We start from the raw sequence: 20844 nt of genomic DNA, 5'->3' as shown, positions 1-20844 counted from the left end.
TTTGTCATAGGGTGAGAACCAAAATCAAGCAATCACAGGTATATATATATATAGAGAGAGAGAGAGAGAGAGTAAACTTATTTACATATATGTGTATATATACTTATATATATAGTTATATATTTGATATGTGTGTACATACGTATATAATTATGTATCTTATATATAATTATGAATTTTTATAGCTTTTTGACTACTGAAAAATTGAAAAGATGATGAGATAATTCCTGTAGAAAAACATGTACATATTAAACTTCATAGATATGCCTAGGTGCACCACCCTTGGTATAAATTAGTAGTCTGAGCCATAAGTAGAAATTTTCCATAGGAAGAAGAAAAATATTGAATGAACAAACATTGTATTTTATTTTCAATGCAGATCACTGTAAGAAAATAACTTGTGCTTTCATTAGGATTATTTATTAATCTTGCTGAGATGTGTCACAAAGTGTTAAAATCAGTTAAATTGATCACTTAAAACATCAAAGAGTACTTTAATAACATTGTGAGAGAGTTTAGAAGGAAAGCATGGCAATGAAGCAAAGCAGTTAGCTTTCAGTTTCGTATGTTTGTGTTTGTGCTTGTGCTTACAATCCCTGGCCTGGGTCTTTTATGAGGATACTTTGGAAATAATTTGAACACACTCTCCTCCACTATTACTTTAATTAGAGTTTCTCACGGTCTAAGCATCTTGATTTTTGACAATTTATTTTTTGGATGACATTTATGCCTCTGCTTACTATGAAAACCTAGGACTGTTGGTTTCAGCTCTTTAGGTATTGTGGTATTTCCTTACCCTAATCTAGGTGTACTCTTTTAAATATTATGTGAATTTTGCATTCATTCACCAAGTGAGAGAAAGGAGGGAAAATTTACCTACAAACTTCTTTCTTCCTTTTCTTACTCATCAAGATTCACCCCACAGGAAGGCAATTCTCTTGTACTTAGAGATACATCATCTGGCCCTTTTGTGGCCACTCAGAAAGCAGCATCCTATGCCCTAGAGTGGAGGATTTAATGTGGATCTGGAAGAAGAAAGACCTATAGCTAAGCAATGAACATAGAAAGCGGCAGGCGTGTCTGTAGTTGTGGATCCCAGTGGTTGAATGGTAAAAGCTTCTTTGTGTAAATTCTCAATAGCCATTGTTTTATCAGAGAGTATAAATAAAATTATAGAAAGAATCTGAAGTCATCAAGATGCATGCCTAACATACTACCTGATGGGTGAATATTGTAACTTGCTGTTGATAACTTGATTAATAGTGAGTTTAAACATGTTTTATATATCTGTTGGGTATTTGCACATTCTTTTCTGTTCATTTCTTCTTCAAAACTGTTGCCCATTTTGTTTTCAATTTCATTTTTAAATATTTTTCATTACTTACATAAGTTCTAGTTGCTAAATTATTGCCTATTACGTAGATTGCAATATGTTCTCCTATTTTTTGCTTACATTTTAACTTCCCTTAAGGTGGTTTTTATTGTACAAAAGTCATAAATATTAATATAGGTAAATTTATCTTTCTATGCATCCGTTCATCCATGTTTCTTTTGGAAATTTATTTTGAAAAGATCTTTCCAACTCTAACCTCCCAGACAAATCCTTCTCTATTGTGGTACTTCTGTTTTAGCAATAATGAAACTTTTTTCATTTTACATGATAGTATAAATTGGATATCTTTCTAATTTTAGTTTTTCCAAATAGTTCATCAAATAGTGTCTACATAATGTATTGAATAGACTGTCCTTCTTCATTTATTTAAAATGGCTTATGTATCACCTGCTTATAATCCATACATGTGTAAATGTTTATTTGGTTTTTTTTTTTTAAGTTTTTGGCTGTCCTTTCGTATTTACTCTTTCACATAAATTTTAGAATTTCTGTTCTAAAATGTGTAATGTCTTTTAAAATCCTAAGGAAAATCTTCGTGGGGTTTTATTTAGAAATGAACTGAACTCACAGACTAATTTGAGAAATTAAGAATTGCTTTTATGCATGAATCTTACTTGGAATCTCAACTATAAGACAGATAAGTTTGAAACAATATTAATGGAAGGACCTAAGCTAAAAAAAAAGTTGTAGAGAATTCATGGATCATAGCTTGAAATTAATTTCTAAAATTAGTTACTAAAAGAAATGGCAAAATATATTTGATCTTTTAGGTTTTGCTAACTACAGTTACTTAATTGACTTTTGCAAGGAAAGAAAGCAATGGAAAACTCAACTTAGAAGGAGATGAATCATTCTTTAGGCTTTAACTCTTGGTTACATGGGTCTGGTCATTTACTGACTAGATATCAAGATCCCCAATGCAGAAAGTTTCTCAGCAACTTCTTTTTACTTTAAGAATAAGGTCTTTATTTCTGATAAATGTGACACTTTTATTTTTTAGATTATTTAATTGTATTTATAGCATTTTAAAAGTAATATCTGTTAAAAGTCATTGAACTATGATTAAAATAACTGCAACTGTGTGCATTATAATCACCTTCAGAAGCATTTGACAATCCTCCAACATGATTATTACAAAGTGCATGAGAGACCTCATTTGATTTGCTGAGTGGCTATTGCCCCAGAACTCTAGATCTTCTGAGGATGGTAAAATACTCTCTTGGGTTAATAGTAATACTAGCATGCTGAATCAGAGAAAAATACTGACTTTATTTTTGATGTCTGGGTGCAAAACAAATATGAACAATAGCAGATAAAGAGGTATAATCTGGTTTTATCAGTATTGTTGCAAAATTTCTTCCTTATTTTTATTTTCCAGTTTGATTCCTGACTTTGAAAAGTCTATTTTCCCTCATAGGTGTAAATGTTACTTGATTCTTCCTCTCAGTGTAAATAATGCCTGAGCAACCAAAGTGAGTTGCAAAAAATGTATAATTTGTAGAAAATGGAAGGTGTTTATGCTTTAATCTTCTTTTAAAATATTTTTTCTAGAGCAACATAGTATGAGTTTATGTGTAGGTGTTTAAGAACTGAGATAAAATTTATTACTTGTAATCCCCAAAATATCATTGAATGTGTTGCATAGATTTTATCTAGAAAAATAAACCCTTACAAACATGCTGCATTTATTGTTATCAGTGTTTTAAAGCAGCAGTTTCTAATATATCTGAGTATGAGGAAACATGCTGAAAATGCTTAAGAATGTGGTTTTACTTTTTAGCATTTGCACACTGGGAAAATGCATCTTGAAAAAGAATAAATTGAAGCATAGCAATTATTTTAAAAATAATTTGCAAATTGTTAATCAAAATATACATATACTTAAAAATTATACATATTTGTAAAATGTTATACCAGTATACAGGCAATGCTTGATAATCACTTGTATTAACAGGTCAGTTAAAATAAGCTCATGGCTCCCTACGCATCTAAACCCTACACATTGGGAACCAGTGTTATAGGGAACTCTTTTTGTTTCCCTTCTGTCTTTCTCTCCCTCCCATTAACCTTCCTTTTATTAGCTTTCCTTAATGATTATCAATAATTTTTTTTGGCATAGATTATACTACTTTATAAAAGGTATAATTTTTGTCAAAACAATTTTAATAAAAAGTGAAGTCACTGAGCCAAAACACAAAATATGAATTGTCCATATACAACAGTCATACTTGCTGAAGTAGTTATCCAAAGTCATGTGGCAAACATCTCTTGTTTAAAAATGGAGTAAAAGAGCAATCAGGCAAGAAAAAGAAATAAAGGGTATTCAATTAGGAAAGGAGGAAGTCAAATTGTCTCTATTTGCAGACGACATGATTGTATATCTAGAAGACCCTATCACCTCAGCCCAAAATCTCCTGAAACTGATAAGCAACTTCAGCAAAGTCTCAGGATACAAAATCAATGTGCAAAAATCACAAGCATTCCTATACACCAATAACAGACTTAAAGAGAGCCAAATCAGGAACGAACTGCCATTCACAATTGCTACAAAGAGAATAAAATACCTAGGAATACAACTAACAAGGAACGTAAAGGACCTCTTCAAGGAGAACTAAAAATCACTGCTCAACGAAATAAGAGAGGACACAAACAGATGGAGAAACATTCCATGTTCATGGTTAGGAAGAATTAATATCGTGAAAATGGCCATACTGCCCAAAGTAATTTACAGATTCAACGCTATCCCCATCAAGCTACCAATGACCTTCCTCACAGAACTGGAAAAAACCACCTTAAACTTCATATGGAACCAAAAGAGAGCCCGCATAGCCAAGTCAATTCTAAGCAAAAAGAACAAAGCAGGAGGCATCACACTACCGGACTTCAAACTCTACTACAAGGCTACAGTAATCAAAACAGCATGGTACTGGTACCAAAACAGAGATATAGACCAATGGAACAGAACAGAGACGTCGGAGGCGACACAACATATCTACAACCACCTGATCTTTGACAAACCTGAAAAAAACAAGCAATGGGGAAAGGATTCCCTGTTCAATAAGTGGTGTTGGGAAAACTGGCTAGCCATATGCAGAAAGCAGAAACTGGACCCCTTCCTGACACCTTACACTAAAATTGACTCCAGATGGATTAAAGACTTAAACATAAGACGTAACACCATAAAAACACTAGAAGGAAACCTAGGCAAAACCATTCAGGACATAGGCGTAGGCAAGGACTTTATGACCAAAACACCAAAAGCATTGGCAACAAAAGCCAAAATAGACAAATGGGACCTAATCAAACTCCACAGCTTTTGCACGGCAAAAGAAACAGTCAATAGAGTGAATCGGCAACCAACAGAATGGGAAAAAATTTTTGCAGCCTACCCGTCTGACAAAGGGCTAATATCCAGAATTTACAATGAACTAAAAAAGATTTACAAGAAAAAAACAAATAAGCCCATTCAAAAATGGGCGAAGGATATGAACAGATACTTTACAAAAGAAGACATACATGAGGCCAACAAACATATGAAAAAATGCTCATCATCACTGGTCATTAGAGAAATGCAAATCAAAACTACATTGAGATACCATCTCACGCCAGTTAGAATGGCAATCATTAAAAAATCTGGAGACAACAGATGCTGGAGAGGATGTGGAGAAATAGGAACACTTTTACACTGTTGGTGGGAGTGTAAATTAGTTCAACCACTGTGGAAAACAGTGTGGCGATTCCTCAAGGACCTAGAAATAGAAATTCCATTTGACCCAGCAATCCCATTACTGGGCATATATCCAAAGGATTATAAATCGTTCTACTATAAGGACACATGCACACGAATGTTCATTGCAGCACAGTTTGCAATAGCAAAGACCTGGAACCAGCCCAAATGCCCATCGATGATAGACTGGACAGGAAAAATGTGGCACATATACACCATGGAATATTATGCAGCCATTAAAAAGGAGGAGTTCACATCCTTCGTAGGGACATGGATGAACCTGGAAAACATCATTCTCAGCAAACTGACACAAGAACACAAAATCAAACACCACATGTTCTCACTCATAGGCGGGTGTTGAACAAGGAGAACACATGGACACAGGGAGGGGAGCACTATACACGGGGGTCTGTTGGGGGGAGGGGGGATAGTGGAGGGGTGGGGAGTTGGGGAGGGATAGCATGGGGAGAAATGCCAGATATAGGTGAAGGGGAGGGAGGCAGCAAATCATACTGCCAGGTGTGCACCTGTGCAACAACCTTGCATGTTCTTCACATGTACCCCAAAACCTAAAATGCAATTAAAAAAAAAAAAAAAAAAACAGAAAGCCAAACACTGCATGTTCTCACTCATAGGTGGATGTTGAACAATGAGAACATGTGGACTCAGGGAGAGGAGCATCACACACTGGGGACATTTGGCTGGGGTAGGGGAGAGACAGAGGAGAGTGGGGAGGGTGGGGAGGATGGGGAGGGATCACATGGGGAGAAATGTCAGATACAGTATGCACCTAAAGTAAAATTAAAAAAAAAAAAATAAAAAAAAATAAAATAAAATAAAAATGGAGTAAAAATTAAAACATCAATTAAATATTTACTAGGAATTATGAAAACAAAATCATTCTTTGAAAGTTTTTCTATAAAACAAACATATGCTAACTATAAATGTGTTCTGCACAAGACAGTTACATAATTTTACTTTCTGAGTAACTTTGTCAAAAAAGAACAAAACATTTATAAAATTTTAAGGAGCCACAAATTTACTGTGTTTATAAAAGTTGCTAGTACCAATGTGTTGACTGAACAAAGTGATATAAGACGTGTGCCTAATCATATTATGTGGTCATTTTTTTAAATCCATTGAATAAGAGTTTTTGAATGTATGTTTGTGTTACATTCAGAAGCTAATAAACTAGTAGGGAAGATTAGTCACATATAGGTACAACCATAACAAAGGGTATAAAATGATGAATTTAAAAATAGATGCACAGACACATTTCTACTTCTAAGAAAAAGCAATCATCGTCAACTTCAGCCATTACGGACCACTTTTTAATAGTGGAGTATTAGGTAAAAATAAGTACTTCAATAAACAGAGTTAAAAGTATATTAAGTCTGAGTAAATTAATGAGAGAATGCTGTGTGCCAGACACTCTACTAAGTACTAGTGAAACCACCATAACTAAGAAATAAACTTTGTCCTTAAGAAGTTGCTAGTATGAAAAGGCATATATGAAGTAAAAAAATTACAAGAATTTTTGTTAATAGGTATAATAGAGGTAGAGGCAAATTTAAATGGAGGTTAGAAAGTGGAGAGAATAATGTCAACGGAAGAGATGGTTAGAATGCCCTGTGGAAGTGTAAGCATGTGTCTTGAGGAGTGAGTGGAGTCTACCAGTCAGATATACGTATAATTTATATTCCTGGAATGGAGTACTTGACCATGGGCCTAGAAAATTCTTGGAATACTTTTTGAGACTCTAGAATTTTAGCTGAACATTCTTTATAATATAAAATAGAAGGATTCAAAATTACTAACAATTATTTTAAACCTCCATATCATTTATTTTTCTGTTTCTTACCCCTGATTCTCTTCATGCACAGACACAAACAAAATCATTCACACAAGAATAACTAAACAACATAAAACATGATTATTCACAACTTGGAGAAGTTCATAAAAACTGGTCTCAGATTATGGCAAGAGTTAGCTTTTAAGGATGAAAACACTTACCAATTAACTGTCTTATTTGAATAAGAATTGGAGAGAGGATTCAGTTCTTATGTACCATTTGTGTCCATTACACTTATTTGCATCTTGCATATGACCATTTCTAAATTATACACTTAAAACTATCTCCAGGGCTATGAAAGGACAGTCTTCTTTGACCCTTTTTATTTAAGTTTCACAAAACAATTGAGTGCAGGCAAGGGAACTTCACTTTTGGTTTCCTTCCACTTCTTCCTTCTAATTTCCAAGAAATTGCAATAAGTAGTTCTTGTTTTATTAATAAGGTTATTGTTAAGATTCAGATTAATAGTGATGTATTATTATGTAGAAAGCATACCCTGAAAATTAACTATTATTGTGACACCTTGAGTGGAGGGAAAAGGAGTATAGAAACCTAAACATCATGGCTTCATTATCCTTTCCCTGGGCATCCAATTACATCAATTAAAGATAAATGATTGACTAGTTTTAATGATATACTAGCGTGTTATCAAGGAAATATTTCACTGGATAATTATTGTGTACACAAATGGAATAGAAAAATTGGGAGACATATGGAAAGTGAGGGATGAGAGGCAACAAAATGCTTTGGAGATCTAGTTAATAGAAATATTTGTTATGGCAGAGTGTATGTCAAATACAGAGGAATGAATGAAAGAACTGTTGGCAAAAGACAGTTTACTTTGAATACTTAACCTGAGTTTCTTATCAAAAAGTGAGAAATTTCATGTGTATATTATTATCAGAATATGCACCCTAACTTTACATAGATTCATTCAAAAGTAATCTTTAAGCTATGCTGTTACTCAAATGCACTAAGTTAATACTACAGTTAATTGAACAACATATATAGAGCATTGCCTACAGTTCAGGGATAGCTGAAGCATTAGATATAAAAATACGTGAAAAGACAATATGCTTGCCCACATGGCACCAATAATAGTGTATGTGATGCAGTTTAGATAACAAAATAGTTATAAAGTGGGACTATGGGAATTCCCTCAGGGTAGTGGCAAAAATATTAAGGGAAAATAGTAGAGAAAGTTATAGAATATAGCCTCCAACCCTTTTAGAAGGCCTAAAGGTTTTTTTCATAGTTTCAGTTGAAGTTTCAGATGAAGGCAGCCTAAATCCCCTTTACATTTAGTTAATAAGAAAAGCAAATAGCTAGGATATGTCAGGGAGTGTATCTGAATGGCTTGTTTACTCATGTGTTCTTAAAACTAACCTTTGGGCCAGATGGTCCTCTCAGGAGGTTGACCAGGGATATTACCCACTAATGGTGTTTGCTTTGGGCATTGGAACCTGGCCTTTAATCTTTCTCTACATGTATGTTGACTTAAAGCCTCTGTTATTAAATCTATACTGAATAGATGGGGAGAGGGCAAACTAGTGAGTGTCTTGTAGCTGCCATCTTTCTCTGTGAGTGGCTCATGACCCCTCAGCCCATTCGTTGACTGTAATCTGTGTGTGAGTGCTTTTATTCATCTGTTGAGTGCTTTTATTCATTGTTGAGTCAGGGTCTGCGGAACAGACCCCCACAGGTGGTGACCCTGACATGGGACAACTTATTTAAAATATTGTACAGGATATTATATGTTCCTATGAGAGGATGCAACTAATTTCACAAGACTGGAACCTGGAAAGTTTAAAGGATAATTGGTAAAACATATAATCTTATTGTGAAAAAGTTTTTCCCCAAATATATCAAGTTATTTCAAGTAGTTTACATAATTTTTAGAGAAAATTAACTCCTCCATTTAACTCTCCTTCAGAATTTTAAAAGACTAACAATCTTTAGACTCATTTAAATAATTGTTTTTTAAGGAATAGAATAATCTGATGAGGTTTTAAATTAAGTACACAAACTGATTAAGATTTAAATTATTTAAAACTAACATTTCTTCTATAATAATGATAAAGTATAATAATTAAACTTCCAGAAGTTAATTACAGTTTACTGGAAATCAAAGAAAACCAGACAAAATAAAGATGTCTCAAAATATTGTGCTGGTAAATTGCAAGCTCAAGTTGGCACTAAATATTTTAGATTAATTTGTTTTCCTAGTTTTATTCTGTAGCAATTCTGTTACTTTGAACAAAAGTTGTTTTCTACATAACAGTTTCCTGTTTGAATGAGTTGCAGAAAAATACATTCCCTAGTTGAAGAATCTTTGGTGTGGTAAGAACTATTTGAAAAAATGAGTATTTATATTTAACTCAGAAGATAGTGAATTGCTAAAGAATTTTATATTCCTTAAATAAGATGCATAGAAGACATAAAGAGTTGCAAATTTACTTACATTTAAAGTATACAAGCCTTCTCGATATACTGAACTTCAGTGCCAAATGTTTTAAGTATGCTATTACAAATTCTTCCTTAATTCATGGTAAAGCTATATTTTATAGGCAATTATGCTTATATTATTTTGGTGGTTTCTCTTCTTCCTCTTTGTCCGCCTTATTCCTGCTCTTCGTCTTCCTCTTCCTCCCCATCTTCTTGTATTTAATTAGAAAATGAGTTTACTCTGCATCTAATAGTGATGAAATAGAACATATGTATGCGATCTCTCTATATGTTAATAAATTACTAAAGACTCATAAGATATAGCATAGTTTGCTCAATCATTCACACATTAAAGGGAATTTGGGTTCTTTTCAGTATTTGATTATTACAAATAAGGCTTATATGAACATAGTTTTTATTTTTCTAGCATATATGTTCACAGGTGCAATTGCTGAGTCACAAAGTGTATGTTTAATTCTAATAACTTTTTAAAAGGTTGATTTTTTTTTTGTTATTAGCTTCTTGCAATCACAAAACTTATTTGTTTTATTTTCCTTTTGCTGTTGTAACAAATTATCACAAATTTAATGGCTTAAAACAATAACAATATATTATGTTAAATTTTGAACATCGGAAGTCTGAAATGGGTCTCAAGAAGCTAAAATCAGGGGGTTAGCAGAGTTGTGTTCCTTCTGAAATCTCTAGGTGAGAATCTATTTTCTTCCTTTTGTATCTTCTAGAAGGCCGCTCACTCATAGATCTTCTGTCTTCAAAACCAGCTATCATATCACTTTGACCTCTGCTTCTGTCATTATATCTACTTCCTTGATGTTGATGCTCCTGCCTCCATTTTTCACTTATACTAGTGCTTGTGATTACATTGGGTCCCTCCTGAATATTCTATTATAGCTTTCCTATCTCAAGATCCTTGACTTATCATCCATAGTCTAATCTACAAACCTGTCCACCATACCTACAAATTGATCAGTCACATCTTTTGCCATGGAAGTTAACATACTCACAGGTTCTGGGGATATTGATATGGACATCTTTGAAGGGAACATTACTCTATCTACTACATATCTATTTGTAAGTAACAATCTTGCATTCAAAGTTGAAATCCAAATGTATTAATGTAGTTATTTTCAAAAATTATATTTAAACAAATGAATTGTTACAATTTTAATAGACATATAGAGTTAAATACAATATAATTTCTTTAAAGAGATAGAAATCATGAAGAGATAAGTTTACTCAAAGTAACAGAAATACTTTCAAATTCTCTCTCCAAATCAAAGTATAAGAAAAATAATGTTCAGCAATGTATTTTATCCACATTTTTGAATACTTTCAATATGGCATTAAGAAATTCTGACAGATTATATTACAACAGTTTCTCTGCTTATGAAACAAAGGCTATGCCTTGGTGATAAATTTTTGTTCATTTTTTTGCACACACCATATCCTCTATTGATGAACATGGATTGGCACAGCCAATTAAGACTATAATCAACTAAATATTACACAGAACAAAATTTTCCTCTTCATTTGCTTTAATTTATTCTAGTTATAAATGCCATTGCCTTTCTTAACCACGGAATAAATCTCACTCTAGGCTCAATTACTACAGTTTAGAATTAGATGTGAGTTGTTTTATAATTATATCAATTTCAGAGTACCATTTTAATTATCATAACTTTTGTAAAAAACATTGGATCTCAGAAAATGACATCCATGACTACATTTATATTCTCTCGGTAAAACTTAAAATTATATATATTTTTTTCGTATTTCATTGATTTTACAATTTCAAAAAGTAAACACCTAAACAGATGCTTACTACATTTAATATAAAATCTATGATGTGACATTAAACATTTTTTTCCTTCAGTAAAACCTATCTTCAAGAATTGTAGAATGCTCTAAATGATTTTCTTTTACTTTGCATGAGAGTAAAAAATTTGATAACTACTTCTCATTAGTTTTTTCTGAAATATTTTTACTCTGTATTGTTTTTTGAAGATGTGATAATTGTCCTTCCCTCAGTGTTCCTGGTGAGGAGTAAGTGAGGTCATGTCTAAATTTAGCACAGTCTCTGGCATGTAGAAAACCACTGATAACTCTTAGTGTGTGGCCTGCCTCTGATTACATTATAAACTCTTAGGAGGTGGGCACCACAGTTGTATTTTTCAGTCCTGTTGCAGTGATGCAGAAACTACATGAATCTGCAGCTAATTACTCATCCTGCCTATGGGCAGGGTCATCTTAAAACTGTTCTTGCTGCCAAACTTCCTATGGTCAAAAGCTCTTGGGGAAACAAGCTCCACGGCCCCCATTGATAATACATTTCTGAAAGATTTTCATAAATCCACATCGTTGCTTTTAAAATTATATAAGCTGCTTACACACGTACAAAATGATCCTTAAGTCCACCATCACATAGGTAATCACTATGACACTGCAAGGTATCTCATCTGGAGTTTTGCTCTTTGCAAATCATGCACATAAGAAGAATGCCAGATGAAATTAAAGAAACAATTAGGGAAATGCTTCTGCAAGCCAAGGAATTCCAAGGAGTGCCAGCAGATCACCAGCAGCTAGGGGAGGGTCATGAAACAGACTTTTCCTCCAAGCTCTCAGAAAGAACCAACCCTGTTGATATCTTGATATTATAGTTTTAGTCTCCAGTATTGTGAGACAATACATTTATTTGTTTAGGCCATTCAGTTTATGGTATGTTGCTATGATAGCCCAGGCAAACTAATACATGAACTTTGTCTTTAAATACTGTATTACATTGATATGTTGAACTGCATTATGAAGTCTTAAGGAATATTTCTCTTCAGCATCAGTTTGAAGTGTACAACATATTACATTTGAATAATTTACATTTTTTTGTTTCAGAAAATACCATTGAACAGGATTTTAACAAAACTCAGGCTGGGCAGAGTAACTGACTAAAAGGTAAACTTTTTAAACTTTTATTTTAGCTTTTGGGGTACATGTGCAAATTTGTTATGTAGGTATTTTGCATATCACAGAGGTTTGCTGTTCAAATTATTTCATCACTCAGGTAATGAGTGCAGTACCCAATAGGTAGGTTTGTAATCCTCACCCTCCTTCTACCTTCTACCCTCAAGTAGGCTTTGGTGTCTGTTTTTCTCTTCCCATTTCCATGGGCACTCAAAGTTAAGGTCCCACTTATCAGTGAGAACGTGTGGTATTTGGTTTTCTGTTCCTGCATTAGTTCACTAGGATAATGGCCTCCAGCTCCATCCATGTTGCTGCAAAGGACATGTTCTTATTCTATTTTATGGCTGAGTAGTATTCCATGGTTTATATGTACCACATTTTCTTTATCCAGTCTATCGTTGATGGGCATCTATGATGATTCCATGTCTTTGCTATTGTGAATAGTGCTGTGATGAACATACATGTGCATGTGTCTTTATGATATGACAATTTATATTCCTTTGGGTATATCCTCAATAATGGAATTGCTGGTTAAATGGTACTTCAATTTTAAGTTCTTTGAGAAAACTCCAGACTATTTTCCACAGTGACTGAACTAATTTACATTTCCACCAGCAGTGTATAAGTGTTCCCTTTTCTCTGCAACCTTGTAAACATCTGTTATATTTTGACTTTTTAATTATAGCCATTCTGACTGGTGTGGGATGGTATCTCAGTGTATCTTGGATTTGTATTTCTACTTTTTTCATTTTTTGAAATGGGGTCTTGCTCTGTTGTCCAGGTTGGAGCACAGTGGCACAATCTCAGCTCACTGCAACCTCTGCCTCTCGGGTTCAAGTGATTCTCCTGCTTCAGCTTCCTGAGTAGCTGGGATTACAGGCATGTGCCACCATGCCTGGCTCATTTTTATATTTTTAGTAGAGATGGGGTTTCACCATGTTGGTCAGGCTGGTCTCAAACTTCTGACCTCGTGATCTGCCTGCCTTAGCCTCCCAAAGTGCTGGGATTACAGGCGTGAGCCACCACACTGGCTGATTTGTATTTCTTTAATTATTAGTGATACTGAACTTTTTTCAAATGCTTTTTGGGCACATGTATGTCTTCTAAAAAGTGTCTGTTTATGTCCTTTGCTCACTGGGATTGTTTGTTTGTTGCTTGTTAATTTATTTAAATTCCTTATAGATGCTAGATATTAGACCTTTCTCAGATGCACAGTTTGCAAATATTTTCTCCAATACTGTGGGTTATCTGTTTACTCCATGGATAGTTCCTTTTGCTGTACAGATTGCTTTGATTTGATTAGGTCCCACTTGTCAGTTTTTGTTTTTTTGCAGTTGCTTTTGGTGTCTTCATCATGAAATCTTTGCCAGGGCCTATGTTCAGAATGGTATTTTCTAGGTTATCTTCCAAGGTTTTTATAGTTTTAGGTTTCACACTTAAGTCTTGATATGGTTTGGATTTGTGTCCCCTCCCAATATCATGTCAGATTGTAATCCCCCGTGTTTGAGGACAGGCCTGGTGGGAGGTGATGGATTCATGGGGGCAGATTTCCCCCTTGCTGTTCTCATGATTGTGAGTGAGTTCTCACAAGATTTGGTTGTTTGGAAGTGTGCAGTACCTCCCCTTCACTCTCTTTTCCTCCTGCTTCATCCATGTAGGATGTGCTTCCTTCTTTGCCTTTTGCCATGATTGTAAGTTTCCTGAGGACTCCACAACCACACTTCCTGTACAGCCTGCAGAACTGTAAGTCAATTAAACCTCTTTTCTTTATAAATTACCTAGTCTCAGCTAGTTTCTTATAGCAATGTGAGACAGGTGTGGATAAAAGCTTTGGAACTGGTTAATGGGCAAGAGGTTGGAACAGTTTGGAGAGCTCAGAAGAAAACAGGAGGATGAGAGAAAGTTTTGAACTTTCCAGAGACTTGTTAAATTGTTGTGACCAAAATACTGATAGTGATAGGCTGAGGTGGTCTCAGATGGAGATAAGGAACTTATTCCGAACTGGAGCAACGGTTACTATTGTTATGCATCAACAAAGAGTTTGGAGGCATTATGTCTCCTCTCTAGAGATCTGTGGAACTTTGAACTTGAGAGAGATGATTTGGGCTATTTGGCAGAAGGAATTTCTTTTTTTTTTTTTTTTTTTTTTTTTTTATTGCATTTTAGGTTTTGGGGTACATGTGAAAAACATGCAAGGTTGTTGCTTAGGTGCATACGTGGCAGTGTGATTTGCTGCCTTCCTCCCCTTCACCCATATCTGGCATTTCTCCCCATGCTATCCCTCCCCAATTCCCCACCCCCCCGCTGTCCCCCCCACTCCCCCACAACAGACCCCCATGTATAGTGCTCCCCTCCCTGTGTCCATGTGTTCTCCTTGTTCAACACCCGCCTATGAGTGAGAACATGTGGTGTTTGATTTTGTGTTCTTGTGTCAGTTTGCTGAGAATGATGGTTTCCAGCTTCATCCATGTCCCTACAAAGGACGCGAACTCCTCGTTTTTAATGGCTGCATAATATTCCATGGTGTATATGTGCCACATTTTTCCTGTCCAGTCTATCATCGATGGGCATTTGGGTTGGTTCCAGGTCTTTGCTATTGTAAACTGTGCTGCAATGAACATTCGTGTGCATGTGTCCTTATAGTAGAACGATTTATAATCCTTTGGATATATGCCCAGTAATGGGATTGCTGGGTCAAATGGAATTTCTATTTCTAGGTCCTTGAGGAATCGCCACACTGTTTTCCACAATGGTTGAACTAATTTACACTCCCACCAACAGTGTAAAAGTGTTCCTATTTCTCCACATCCTCTCCAGCATCTGTTGTCTCCAGATTTTTTAATGATTGCCATTCTAACTGGTGTGAGATGGTATCTCAATGTAGTTTTGATTTGCATTTCTCTAATGGCCAGTGATGATGAGCATTTTTTCATATGCTTGTTGGCCTCATGTATGTCTTCTTTTGTAAAGTATCTGTTCATGTCCTTCGCCCACTTTTGAATGGGCTTGTTTGTTTTTTTCTTGTAAATCTTTTTTAGCTCGTTGTAAATTCTGGATATCAGCCCTTTGTCAGATGGGTAGGCTGCAAAAATTTTTTCCCATTCTGTTGGTTGCCGATTCACTCTATTGACTGTTTCTTTTGCTGTGCAGAAGCTGTGGAGTTTGATTAGGTCCCATTTGTCTATTTTGGCTTTTGTTGCCAATGCTTTTGGTGTTTTGGTCATGAAGTCCTTGCCTACGCCTATGTCCTGAATGGTTTTGCCTAGGTTTCCTTCTAGTGTTTTTATGGTGTTAGGTCTTATGTTTAAGTCTTTAATCCATCTGGAGTCAATTTTAGTGTAAGGTGTCAGGAAGGGGTCCATTTTCTGCTTTCTGCATATGGCTAGCCAGTTTTCCCAACACCACTTATTGAACAGGGAATCCTTTCCCCATTGCTTGTTTTTATCAGGTTTGTCAAAGATCAGGTGGTTGTAGATATGTTGTGTTGCCTCCGATGCCTCTGTTCTGTTCCATTGGTCTATATCTCTGTTTTGGTACCAGTACCATGCTGTTTTGATTACTGTAGCCTTGTAGTAGAGTTTGATGTCTGGTAGTGTGATGCCTCCTGCTTTGTTCTTTTTGCTTAGAATTGACTTGGCTATGCGGGCTCTCTTTTGGTTCCATATGAAGTTTAAGGTGGTTTTTTCCAGTTCTGTGAAGAAGGTCATTGGTAGCTTGATGGGGATAGCATTGAATCTGTATATTACTTTGGGCAGTATGGCCATTTTCACGATATTAATTCTTCCTAACCATGAACATGGAATGTTTCTCCATCTGTTTGTGTCCTCTCTTATTTCGTTGAGCAGTGATTTGTAGTTCTCCTTGAAGAGGTCCTTTACATTCCTTGTTAGTTGTATTCCTAGGTATTTTATTCTCTTTGTAGCGATTGTGAATGGCAGTTCGTTCTTGATTTGGCTCTCTTTAAGTCTGTTATTGGTGTATATGAACGCTTGTGATTTTTGCACATTGATTTTGTATCCTGAGACTTTGCTGAAGTTGCTTATCAGTTTCAGGAGCTTTTGGGCTGAGATGAGGGGGTCTTCTAGATATACAATCATGTCATCTGCAAATAGAGACAATTTGACCTCCTCCTTTCCTAATTGAATACCCTTTATTTCTTTTTCTTGCCTGATTGCTCTGGCTAGAACTTCCAGTGCTATATTGAATAGGAGTGGTGAGAGAGGGCATCCTTGTCTAGTGCCAGATTTCAAAGGGAATGCTTCCAGTTTTTGCCCGTTCAGTATGATATTGGCTGTCGGTTTGTCGTAAATAGCTTTTATTATTTTGAGATACGTTCCATCGATACCTAGTTTATTGAGGGTTTTTAGCATAAAGGGCTGTTGAATTTTGTCGAAGGCCTTCTCTGCATCAATTGAGATAATCATGTGGTTTTTGTCTTTGGTTCTGTTTATGTGGTGAATTACATTTATAGACTTGCGTATATTGAACCAGCCTTGCATCCTCGGGATGAATCCTACTTGATCATGGTGGATAAGCTTTTTGATGTGCTGTTGTAATCGGCTTGCCATTATTTTATTGAAGATTTTTGCATCTATGTTCATCATGGATATTGGCCTGTAGTTTTCTTTTCTTGTTGAGTCTCTGCCAGGTTTTGGTATTAGGATGATGTTGGTCTCATAAAATGATTTGGGAAGGATTCCCTCTTTTTGGATTATTTGGAATAGTTTCAGTAGGAATGGTATCAGTTCCTCTTTGTATGTCTGGTAGAATTCGGCTGTGAACCCATCTGGGCCTGGGCTTTTTTTGGGTGGTAGGCTCTTAATTGCTGCCTCGACTTCCGACCTTGTTATTGGTCTATTCAGGGTTTCGACTTCTTCCTGGTTTAGGCTTGGCAGGAGGCAGCTGTCCAGGAATTTATCCATTTCCTCCAGGTTTTCTAATTTATGTGCATAGAGTTGTTTGTAATAATCTCTGATGATGGTTTGAATTTCTGTGGAATCTGTGGTGATATCCCCTTTGTCATTTTTTATTGCATCTATTTGGTTATTCTCTCTTTTCTTTTTTATTAGTCTGGCTAGTGGTCTGTCTATTTTGTTGATCTTTTCAAAAAACCAGCTCCTGGATTTATTGATTTTTTGAAGGGTTTTTCGTGTCTCTATCTCCTTCAATTCTGCTTTGATCTTAGTTATTTCTTGTCTTCTGCTAGGTTTTGAGTTTTTTTGATCTTGCTCCTCTAGCTCTTTCAATTTTGACGATAGGGTGTCAATTTTAGATCTCTCCTTTCTTCTCATGTGGGCACTTATTGCTATATATTTTCCTCTAGAGACTGCTTTAAATGTGTCCCAGAGATTCTGGTATGTGGTGTCTTCATTCTCGTTGGTTTCGAAGAACGTCTTTATTTCTGCCTTCATTTCATTGTGTATCCAGTCAACATTCAGGAGAAAGTTGTTCATTTTCCATGAGGCTGTGCGGTTCTGGGTTGGTTTCTGAATTCTGAGTTCTAACTTGATTGCACTGTGGTCTGAGAGACTGTTTGTTATGGTTTCCGTTCTTTTGCATTTGCTGAGGAGTGATTTACTTCCAATTATGTGGTCAATTTTAGAGTAGGTGTGATGTGGTGCTGAGAAGAATGTATATTCTGTGGATTTGGGGTGGAGAGTTCTGTAAATGTCTATTAGGTTAGCTTGTTCCAGGTCTGAGTTCAAGTCCTGGATATCCTTGTTAATTTTCTGTCTCGTTGATCTGTCTAATATTGACAGTGGTGTGTTGAAGTCTCCTACTATTATTGTGTGGGAGTCTAAGTCTCTTTGTAAGTTTTTAAGAACTTGCCTTATGTATCTGGGTGCTCCTGTATTAGGTGCATATATATTTAGGATCGTTAGCTCTTCTTGCTGCATTGATCCTTTTACCATTATGTAATGTCCTTCTTTGTCTCTTTTGATCTTTGTTGCTTTAAAGTCTATTTTATCAGAGATGAGAATTGCAACTCCTGCTTTTTTTTGCTCTCCATTTGCTTGGTAAATCTTCCTCCATCCCTTTATTTTGATCCTTTGTGTATCCTTGCATGCAAGATGGGTTTCCTGGATACAGCACACTGATGGGTTTTGGCTTTTTATCCAATTTGCCAGTCTGTGTCTTTTGATTGGGGCATTTAGTCCGTTTACATTTAGGGTTAATATTGTTATGTGTGAATTCAATCCTGTCATTTTGGTGCTAGGTGGCTGTTTTGCCCTTTGGTTGATGCAGATTCTTCATTGCGTTGATGCTCTTTACCTTTTCGTGTGTTTTTGGAGTGGCTGGTACTGGTTGTTCTTTTCTATGTGTAGTGCCTCCTTCAGGAGCTCTTGTAGAGCTGGTCTGGTGGTGATGAACTCTCTGAGTTCTTGCTTGTTCACAAAGGATTTTATTTTTCCTTCACTTATGAAGCTTAGTTTGGCTGGATACGAAATTCTGGGTTGAAAGTTCTTTTCCTTAAGGATGTTGAATATCGGCCCCCACTCTCTTCTGGCCTGTAGGGTTTCTGCTGAGAGATCTGCAGTGAGTCTGATGGGCTTCCCTTTGTGGGTAACCCGACCTTTCTCTCTGGCTGCCCTTAGTATATTCTCCTTCATTTCAACCCTGGTGAATCTGATGATTATGTGTCTTGGGGTTGCTCTTCTAGAGGAGTATCTTTGTGGTGTTCTCTGTATTTCCTGGACTTGAATCTCGGCCTGCCTTGTTAGGTTGGGGAAGTTTTCCTGGATAATATCCTGAAGAGTATTTTCCAGCTTGGATGCATTCTCTTCGTCACATTCAGGTACACCTATCAAACGTAGATTAGGTCTTTTCACATAGTCCCATATTTCTTGTTGACTTTGTTCATTCCTTTTTACCCTGTTTTCTCTAATCTTGCCTTCTCGTTTTATTTCATTGAGTTGATCTTCGACCTCTGATATCCTTTCTTCTGCTTGGTCAATTCGGCTGTTGAAACTTGTGCATGCTTCACGAAGTTCTCGTGTTGTGTTTTTCAGCTCCATCAATTCGCTCATATTCCTCTCTAAGTTGTCCATTCTTGTTAGCATTTCGTCAAGTCTTTTTTCAAGGTTCTTAGTTTCTTTGCATTGGGTTAGAACATGTTCTTTTAGCTCACGGAAGTTTCTTATTATCCACTTTCTGAAAGCTGATTCTGTCATTTCATCACACTCATTCTCCGTCCAGTCTTGTTCCCTTGCTGGTGGGGAGTTGTGATCCCTTGTAGGAGGAGAAGTGTTCTGGTTTTGGGTGTTTTCATCCTTTTTGCGCTGGTTTCTTCCCATCTTTGTGGATTTTTCCACCTGCTGACTTTGTAGTTGTTGTCTTTCTGATTTTGGTAATTTTAAGTCTGCTGTGGCAGAACTCATAAACCCCCTGCTCTTCCCCCCAGGTGTTCTGTCCCAGGGAGTTACTGTTTTATGATGTTCCCCTGTGCGGTTGCTGTTTTCCCTGCCCACAAGGTGGCAGCCTAGTCACACTCAGGTTGCAGAGGCTTCGCTAAGCTGCTGTGGGCTCCACCCAGCTTCCGTGTGAACTTCTGGGTGTAGTTAGAACTGCTTCCGCTATGTTGGCCCGCCCCTGTAGTGACGGAGTCTCTGTAGTGGCGGATTGCCTTGGTAGAGAACAGCAGGGTGCCTATGGAGAACGCCCCTGCTCCACAGAGCTGGACCGTCCCGGTTTCAGTTGTGTTTCAGGTCTTCTTGCTGGGTAAGAGGGGACACCGTCTCATCTGATCTGCCTCCGGAGCCGCTGCGTTGGCTAAAGCCGCGGCTCTGAGATTCGTGGCCCTGGACTGGCTCCCCGTTTCAGCTCCCCTTGCTGGCTTATAGGGGACTCAGACTCTCTCACTCTGTACAGTGAGCCGTTGCCTCAGGGTGCCGGCCCAGCGGCTGCGCCGTTCAAGCCAGCGGCGCCAGCGGCGCTGGCGACCCGTGTGGCTTCTCTGCGTGTGAATCTCCTGGTCTGTGGGCAGTAAAAATCAGTCTGGAAATACGGCGTCCACTCACCCTCTGTGCTTTCTCTCGGAGCTGCATTCCCGAGTTCCTCCTAAGCGGCCATCTTGGATCTCCCTCCCTGGCAGAAGGAATTTCTAAGCAACAAAGCATTCAAGATGTGGTCTGGCTGCTTCTAACAGAGTAAGGTTATATTCATGAACAAAGAGATAAGCTGAAACTGGACTTTTTTTTTAATTTAAAAGGAAAGCAGAGCATAAAAGTTTAGAAAATTTGCAGCATGACAATGTAGTAGAAAAAAAAATCTCATTTTCTGGGGATGAATTCAAGCTGGTTGCAGAAATTTACATAGGTAATGAGGAGCTGAATGTTAGTAGCCAAGACAATGGTGAAAATGCCTCAAAGTTATTTTAGAGAACTTCATGGGAGCATCTTCCATCACAGGCCTGGAGGCCTAAGAGGGAAGAATGGATTGATAGGCAGGAGCCAG

At 36.7% G+C, this 20844-nt stretch overlaps 1 pseudogene; it reads right to left on the bottom strand.

The window, feature by feature from the left end:
* The window catches only part of LOC105733777 (SURP and G-patch domain-containing protein 1-like), a 122905-nt pseudogene that overhangs the window by 16580 nt on the left and 85481 nt on the right, over positions 1–20844 (bottom strand).

Source organism: Aotus nancymaae, unplaced genomic scaffold (assembly GCF_030222135.1).
Source record: "Aotus nancymaae isolate 86718 unplaced genomic scaffold, 86718_ANA_hifiasm-v0.15.2.pri h1tg000002l, whole genome shotgun sequence".
Lineage (NCBI taxonomy): Eukaryota > Metazoa > Chordata > Mammalia > Primates > Aotidae > Aotus > Aotus nancymaae.
The sequence above is the reverse complement of the archived record's forward strand: the minus strand, read 5'-3'. Positions and strand labels throughout refer to the sequence as shown.